The sequence below is a fragment of the Hypanus sabinus genome, chromosome 3, assembly GCF_030144855.1.
Source record: "Hypanus sabinus isolate sHypSab1 chromosome 3, sHypSab1.hap1, whole genome shotgun sequence".
Taxonomy (NCBI): Eukaryota; Metazoa; Chordata; class Chondrichthyes; order Myliobatiformes; family Dasyatidae; genus Hypanus; species Hypanus sabinus.
In genome coordinates this window covers 21,219,015-21,228,110 of record NC_082708.1, presented here as the reverse complement: position 1 = coordinate 21,228,110, position 9,096 = coordinate 21,219,015, and positions in this window count along the sequence as shown.

Sequence of the window (9,096 nt, the reverse complement as noted above, 5' to 3'; positions counted from 1 at the left end):
GCCAATTCAGACTTGATGAAGTAATTTAAATTAGTTCTCTTTAGTCAATTAATGATTTTTTTTATTTTAAAGTTTTTATTTGTATTTACTTTTTTATTTAAAAGTTTTAATAATTTTAATTTTCTTTAAATGGTTTTTGAATGTCAGAGACATTTTGAAAAAAATGATAGCCATTTTATCTAGTTGGCTTAGTGGCCTTCAAAGTATATATTTTTTTCTGCTTCATGGGGTGATTTTCTGGTCTTTTGTATGACGGTATTTACACAAGCAGGGGCTTTTTCATAATTGGCTCTATAGGAATCTGAAAGTAAGTTTGGACTTGTAATGTGGGTCCACAGCATGAAATTTTGGGCCAATAATTTTAAAATAAAATGTTTTTATAGGGTAACTGATTCCTTTGCACGGGGATAAGGGGCTAATAGAAGTTGTCAAATGGCTAAAAAAAAAAAATCTAACATTTAATTAAGGCAAAATGTTAAGAATATCAAGTGCTTTATTGCAGTGAACGTTGGAGGGCAACACAGAAGTTTTAACACCCATTTTGCCCTCATTGTCCAGCAGAGGTCAGCTGTGAGGTACAATGCATGTGAAGTGTTTTCTCTGCAAATGTAATGACCGCCAAATAGAAGCAAATTTGGTAGCCATTCTGTACAGCACAAACAGCCAATCCTTGATTTTTGGATAAATGTCTATTACTTTGGATGTGATTGGATGTAAGGGTGGTTGTGTTACCATTCCTCTTCACCCCCACCTCCTGTTAGGTACTTTTTAATATACTGTCTTAAATTCTATTTCCTAATCATTAACAGCAAATTCCCAATACATGTACTGTATATGGTGAATAAAGTTGAACCTTGATCCTACACTGTAATCTGCCTCCACCACTGCCACCAGCAGGTCATTTCAGATCTGAGACCATCTACTCAATGAAGCTATCCTCTTTCTCAGTATTGTAACCGCATGGGGAAAAGAAAAAAATATTAATGTCACTTTATTTGCCTGTCATCTTCATTCTCTGTACCTTGGTTTTGGCTTCATACATCAAATGGAATGGTCTGTTTCTTCAACTGTGATTTTAAATTCACTTAGAGGCCACTTTATTAGGGACCTCCTGTATGTTTGTGGTCTTCAGCCACTGTAGTTCATCGACTTCAAAGCTCAACGTATGTGTTCGGAGATGCTCTTCTGCACACCACTGCATGTAACACGTGGTTATCTAAGTTACTGTCAGCTTGAACTTGTTCAGCCATTCTCCTCTGACCTTTCACATTAACAAGGCACTTCTGCCTTCTAAAGAGTCGCTCACATGATGTTTTTTTTTTGATTTTCACGCCATTCTCTGTAAACTGCAGAGACTATTGTGCATGAAAATCCCAGGAGATCAGTTGCTGAGATACTCAAACCATGCGAGTCAAAGTGACTTAGATCACATTTCTGCACCATTCTGATGTTTGGTTTGAACAAAAATTTAGATCTCTTGACCATGTATGCATGCTTTTATGCATTGAGTTGCTGCCACATGATTGGTTGATTAGATATTTGCAATAATGAACAGGTGTTACCTAATAAAGTGGCCACTGAGTGTATCTGTGCTGAGTGTGACTATATATACTGTGTTTTGCAACTTTTCCCCAGACGAATGATAGAGTATAATTATGAGAGGCATAGACAGGATAACTATCTAGCATCTGTTTCCCCTTGGTAGGAATGCCTGAAATTAAACAGGGGTGTTTAAAGGGGATTTGAAGGGTGAGTTTTTTTCAAGAGTATAGCTGGTATCTGAAATGCCAGAGGTTCGACACAGTAGCATAGCAGTTAGCACAACAGCTTTGGCTATTTGAGATCAGAGTTCAATTCCAATGCCATCTGTAAGAACTTTGAACATCCTTCCCAAGAACTATGTGAGTTTCCTCTGGGTGCTCCACCTTCCTCTCACATTCCAAAGGCATACCAGTTAGCAGGTTAATTGGTCATTATAAATTGTCCCATGATTAGGCTAGGGATAAAAAGGTGGTTTGCTGGGAGATGTAGCTCATGGGCCACACTATATCCCTACGTAAAATCAATAAATAAACAAGTAAATACAGTGGTGGAGGCAGGAACAGTAATAACATTGGAGAGGCAGCTGCACAGGGATTTGAATGAGCAAGACAAAGAGGGAGACAAGAAGGATGCAGATGCAGGAATCGGTTATCATTTCAGAGGACCTGTTCTGGGCCCAGCATTTAAGTGCAGTTACAAAATGCACAGCAGCATCTCTGCTTCCTTATAAGTTTGCAAATATTTGGCATGTCATCTAAAACTTTGATAAACTTCTAAAGAAGTGTGGTGGAGAGTATATTGACTGGTTGCATCATGGCCTGGTATGCCCTGAATGGAAAAGTCTATATATATATAAAAAAAAATAGCAGATACAGCACAGTCAGTTCTCAGGGCAAAACAACGGGGTGCTTTTAGCACCCTAGATTTACACTCGACTGGAGATGTGATATCATCAGCCAGTGGAAAGGTTGTAATGCACCTTAAGCGGGCCAGTCCCTAGCCAGTGTGGTACGGAAGTTGCAAGGCATTGGACCATAGGGCCCTGCAGAGGGTTGTAAAAACTGCAAGAGAATCACTGGGGTCTCCCTCTTTCCCCCATCCCATTCATGACATTTACCAGGAATGTTGTATACTAAGGGACCAAAGCATTGTTAGGATCCCAACCAGACATCCCACAATCTCTTTGACCCACATCGATCAGGAAGTGGGTACAGAAGATCTGTACTAGGTTTGCCAGGCTGGGTAATGGCTTCTTCCCTCGGGCTGTGTTAAGCATGAATACCCTGCACTGCCAAGGTCTCGTCACTAGGACGGTGAGCTGCTTGCTGTTTACCTGTGCTGTGCACTTCACATTCATTTTCAATTATATTTTGTTTTACGAGCTGTGTGTGATTTCTGTATTGTGGGTGCACCATGGTCCAGAGGAACATTGTTTCATTTGGTTGTATATATGTATAGTCAGATGACAATAAACTTGAACTTTATCTTGCCTGCCCCTTAAGGTCATCCAGTCTCACCCTATCAGAGATACTCCCATTATTACACATTTCCCCTCCCCACCATCCCACCTTCTCTGCAAACTAAAACTAAAATCATAGAAAACCACGCAATACCTTCACAGGGATATATAAAATCAAGCGTGTCACACATTCAATAGCCACTTTATTAATTACATCTGTACACCTCGTTAATGTAAATATTCTAATCAGTCAATCATGTGGCAGCGACTCAATACTTAAAAAAGCCTACTCATTGTCAAGAGGTTCAGTTGTTGTTCAGACCAAATACGAATAAGAACAAAATGTGATCTAACTTTCTTTGACTGTGGAATGATAGTTGGTACTTGATGGGGAGGTTTGACTATCTCAGAAACTGCTGAGCTCCTCAAATTCTCACACACAACAGTCTCTAGAGTTAACAGGGAATGGTGTGAAAAACAAAAAAAAATCACACAGCGGCAGTTCTGTGGCTGAAAATGCCTTGTTGAGAGAGATCATAATAAAATAGCCAGACTGGTTCAAGCTGACAGGAAGGAGCAGGAACTCAAATAACCACACGGTACAACAGTGCCGTGCAGAAGAACATCTCTGAATGCACACCACGTCAAACCTGGATGGGCTACTGCAGCAGAAAGCCACCCTGGGTTCCATTGCTGTACCTAGCAATGGCCACTGGGTGTAGATAAGATGGATGGCCACAGTATTTTTCCAAGGACAAGGGAAGTCTAAAAGGAGTGCCAAAAGCTTTTAAAAAGGATCCGAAAGGCATCTTGTTCGCACAGAAGATGGTGGAGCGTGGCCAAGTGGTAAGGCGATCTGAAGGTGGCTGGTTCAAGCAGTGTGTTGTGTCCTTGAGCAAGGCACTTAACCACACATTGCTCTGCGACGTCACCGGTGCCAAGCTGCATGGGTCCTAATGGCCTTCCCTTGGACAACATCGATGGCGTGGAGAGGGGAGACTTGCAGCATGGGCAACTGCAGATCTTCCAAACAACCTTGCCTAGGCCTCAGTCATCATCGAAAATCGATGGACAACTGAAGAAGGAGGTGGGGATATACAAAGTAGAATGAGCTGGCAGCAGAAGCTGTAGAAGGGGATACAAATACAATGTCTAAGACAGATAAATGGATAGAAAAGGTTTGAAGGTACATGGTTCAAATGCAGGCAAATGGAACTAGTTTGGATAGACGTCTTGATTGTCCTCTTCAAGTTGGGCCAAAGAGCCTATCTCAGTGAACACACACAGTGTGTGTCAGACATGCACCTGAAGGATTGGTGCATAGTCCACTACTCAGCTCTACACTCATGACTGTGTGGCTAGGCACTGGTCAAATGCAATCTATAAATTCACCAATAACTCCAATATTGTTGGCAGAATATCACATCGCAACGAGGAGGTGCGCAGGAGTGAGTCAGATCAGCTGGTTGATAGGTATCACAATAACAACTCAGCATCAGAGAGACCAAAGAATTGCTTGTGGACTTTAGTGAGGCAACGTCAGGAGAACGTACACCAATCCTCATCAAGGGATCAGCGGTGGAAAGGGTGAGCAGGTTTAAACACCAGGAGATACTGGAAATCCAGAGTAACATATACAAAATGCTGGAGGAACTCAGCAGGTCAGGCAGCATCTATGGAGGGTAATGAACAGTTGATATCTCAGGATCTTCATCAGGAAGTAGCTTTAGACCATAGTCCATAAGACCATAAGTTCCTGAGTGTTAAAATCTCAACACTTTGATGAACTCATGATGAAGACACACCATTGGCTCGACTTCATTAAGAGTTTGAGAAGATTTGGTACATTACCAAAGAGTTGCAAAGTAAATATTGTGAAATTGTAAAATCCACGGAAAACTATTGTAACTCTCAGTTATTCAGTTATTGTCACTTAAGCATTTCTTTTCACTACTTCAGATTATGCTAAACTTTGTACCATTTTGTTACTTTGCAGTCACTGTATTTATTGTTTATTATCAACATGTAACATAATTTACTCTGTGAGCTGCATGTGAACAAAGCATTTCATTGTACCCTGGTGTGAATGAACCTAAACTAATATAATCTAATCTGAAAGAGCCAGGGAGAGTCAATATACACACCAAGCATGTGGTAGCAACTCAAAATGTAAAAATATGCTGTCATAAGACCAAGAAGCAAAATTAGGCCATTTGGCCCATCAAGTCTGCTCCAATCATGGCTGATTCTTTTCTTCCCCCTCTTCAGTCCCACTCCCCGGCCTTCTCCCCATAACCTTTGATGCTGTGTCCGATCAAGAGCCTATCAATCTCTGCCTTAAATACACTCAATGACCTGGCCTCCACAGCTGCCTGTGGTAACAAATTCCACAAATTCACCACCCTCGGGCTAAAGAAATTTCTCCACAAATGGATGTCTCTCTATCCTGAGGCTGTGCCTTCTTGTCCTAGGCTCCCCCTCCATGGAAAACATCCGTTCCACATCTATTCTGTCGAGGCCTTCCACCATTTGAAAAATTTCACTGAGATCCACCCATTGAATTCCAGTGAGCAGAAGTCCAGATCCATCAAACATTCCTTGTGCAATAACCCTTTCATTAGCAGAATCATCCTTGTGAATTTCCTCTGAACCCTCTCCAATGCCAGCAGATCTTCTTTTTAGATGAGGAGCCCAAAACTCTTCACAATACTCAAGGTGAGGCCTCAGTAGTGCCTTATAAAGCTTCAGTATCACATCCCTACTCTTGCATTCTAGATCTTTATTTCTATTTATTTATTTCTATTACCAAAGTTCATGACCATACATTTTCCAACATTGTATTTCATTTGCCACTTTCTTGCCCATTCTCCTAATCTATCTAAGTCCTTCTGCAGCCTACCTGATTCCTCAACACTACCTGCCCCTCTACCAATCTTTGTATCATCTGTACATTTGGCAACAAAGTCATCTATTCCATCAATTAAAATATTTCTCCCTATTAAATTTCAAGTTGAATTCAATCATTGTGATCACTGCCTCCTAATAGTTCTTTTTACCTTAAACTCCCTAATCACCCCTAGTTCATTACGTAACTTCCAATCTAGTATAGCTGATCCCCTAGTCGGCTCAATGACAAACTGATCTCATAGGCATTCAACAAACTCACTCTCTTGAGATCCAATACCAACCTGATTTTCCCAATTGACATGCATTTTGAAATCGCCCATGACTATCATAACATTGCCCTTCTGACACATCTTTTCTGTTTCCTGTTGTAATCTGTGGTCCACATCCCAACTGTTGGAAGGCCTGTATATAAATGCCATCAGGGTCCTTTTACCCTTGCAATTTTTTAACTCAACCCACAAGAATTCAACATCTTCTGACCCGATGTCACATCTTTCAACTGATTTGATGCCATTCTTCACCAGCAGAGCCACACCACCCCCTCTACCTACCTTCCTAACCCTCCGATACAACATGCAACCTTGGATATTCAGCTCCCATCTACAACTGTCCTTCAGCCATGATTCAGTGATGGTCGCAATATCATACCTGACAATATGTAGTAGTGCAACAAGATCATCCACCTTATTTATTATACTCCATGCAATGGGATATAACACTTTGAGTACTGTATTCACTACCCTTTTTGATTCTGCATCCTGAATACACTGATACTCACCATGCTGACTGCAATTTTGTCCTATCGTCTGCCTGCACATCCTGACAGTCTGATTGCATGCTATCTTTGCTTTTTTACCATCCATCCTATCTTGAGCCCATTCACTCTGGTTCCCACCCCTCTGCCAATTTAGTTTAAATCCTCCCCAACAGCTCTAACAAACCTGGCCACAAGAGTATTGGCCCCCTTGGGTTCAGGTGCAACCCGTTCCCTTTGTACAGGTCATATCTCCGCCATAAGAAATTCCAATGATCCAAGAACCTGAAGCCCTGCCCCATGCACCAGCTTCTCAGCCGCACATTTATCTACCAAATCATCCTGTTTCTACCCTTACTGGTGCGTGGCACAGGCAGCAGTCCAGAAATCACTAATGAAAGTCATGGTCAAAAGGTTCAGTTGGTGTTCAGATCAAACAACGGAATGAAGAAGAAATGTGATCTAAGTGACTTTGGCCAAGGAATGGTTGTTGATGCTAAATGGGGTGGTTTGAAACTGCTGTTCTCCTCTGATTTTTACACACAACAGTCTCAAGTATACAGAGAATGGTGCAAAAAACAGGGAACATCCAGTGAGTGACAGTTCTGTGGATGTAAACACCTGGTAATGAGAGAGGTCAGAGGAGAGTGGCCAGACTGCTTCAAGCAGACAGGAAGGCGACAGTAACTCAAATAACCATCTTTTGGTAAGATTTTGGTGCATTCGGTCACAGCAGCTTCAACGGGGTCATCCAAAGGTGTTATTGTCACTTTTAAAGGTATTTTTTTTACAATTGGTAGGCATTGAGGAATGCAGAGGAACAGAGAGATCTAGGAATAACAGTGCATAGTTCCCTGAAGGTGGAGTCTCATGTAGATAGGGTGGTGAAGAAGGCTTTTGGAACGCTGGCCTTTATAAATCAAAGCATTGAGTACAGAAGTTGGGATGTAATGTTAAAATTGTACAAGGCATTGGTAAGGCCAAATTTGGAATATTGTGTGCAGTTCTGGTCACCGAATTATAGGAAAGATATCAATAAATTAGAGAGAGTGCAGAGACGATTTACTAGAATGTTACCTGAGTTTCAGCACCTAAGTTACAGGGAAAGATTGAACAAGTTAGGTCTTTATTCTTTGGAGCGCAGAAGGTTGAGGGGGGACTTGATAGAGGTATTTAAAATTATGAGGGGGATAGATAGAGTTGACGTGGATAGGCTTTTTCTATTGAGAGTTGGGGAGATTCAAACAAGAGGACATGAGTTGAGACTTAGGGGGCAAAAGTTTAAGGGTAACACGAGGGGGAATTTCTTTACTCAGAGAGTGGTAGCTGTGTGGAATGAGCTTCCAGTAGAAGTGGTAGAGGCAGGTTTGATATTGTCATTTAAAGTAAAATTGGATAGGTACATGGACAGGAAAGGAATGGAGGGTTATGGGCTGAGTGCGGGTCAGTGGGACTAGGTGAGAGTAAGCGTTCGGCATGGACTCGAAGGGCGGAGATGGCCTGTTTCCGTGCTGTAATTGTTACATGGTTATATGGTAACAGCACAAATAGAGGCCCTTCAGCCAGTCTAGTCCATGCTGAACCATTAATCTGCCTAATCCTATGAACTTAGATCTACATCATAACCCTCCATACCCCACCCATCCATGTACCTATCAAAATTTATCTTAAATGTTGAAATAGAACCCACATCTACCACTTGCACTGGCAGCTCATTCCACATTCTCACCTTCCTTCAAGTGAAGAAGTTCATTCTCATGTTCCCCTTAAACATTTCACCTTTCACCCTTAATCCAAGACCTCTAGTTCTAGTCTCACCCAACCTCAGTGGAAAAGCCCTGCTTGCATTTACCCTCTCTATACCTGTTACGTATCCCGCAACTGGATAACTTACCAGCAAAGATAAAGAGGTCCGTTGAAGTCTGATGTCACTATTTTCAAACGTTTTTATTTATAAAGGGGCACAAAAGTAAGGTTAATACAAACATTCAGATAATGCACGTCACCAATACTCAATCTAAAGCGTGGGTATAGTAATAATCATCATTAAGAAGTAATCTCGGCTGTTGTCTAGGGGGTAATATTTTTGTCCGTTGGAAATATAAAAGTCACTCAGAAGTCTGCAGACTTTAGCCTTTAGGGGAATCGCTGGGTTTCACGTGTTTTAGAGGGATCGGTGAAAAACGAAAAATAACTTGCCCGGGTCTTTATAAAGCCACTCCCCTTTGTTAGTTCGAAGTCCTTCTCGGTATTATCAGCCACCCGCTCCCCAGGCAAAGGAGTTAGGAGCGCACGTGGCATTGAGTGGCTTCCAGCCATGGGAGCACTGAGCGAGGGTGTCCTTCTGGTGCATTGCTCGGGGACTGCCTCCTGCAGTCCGCTTTTATCTTTACTTGCAGAGTTGTAGATGTCCATCAAAGTAGGGTGATGCAAT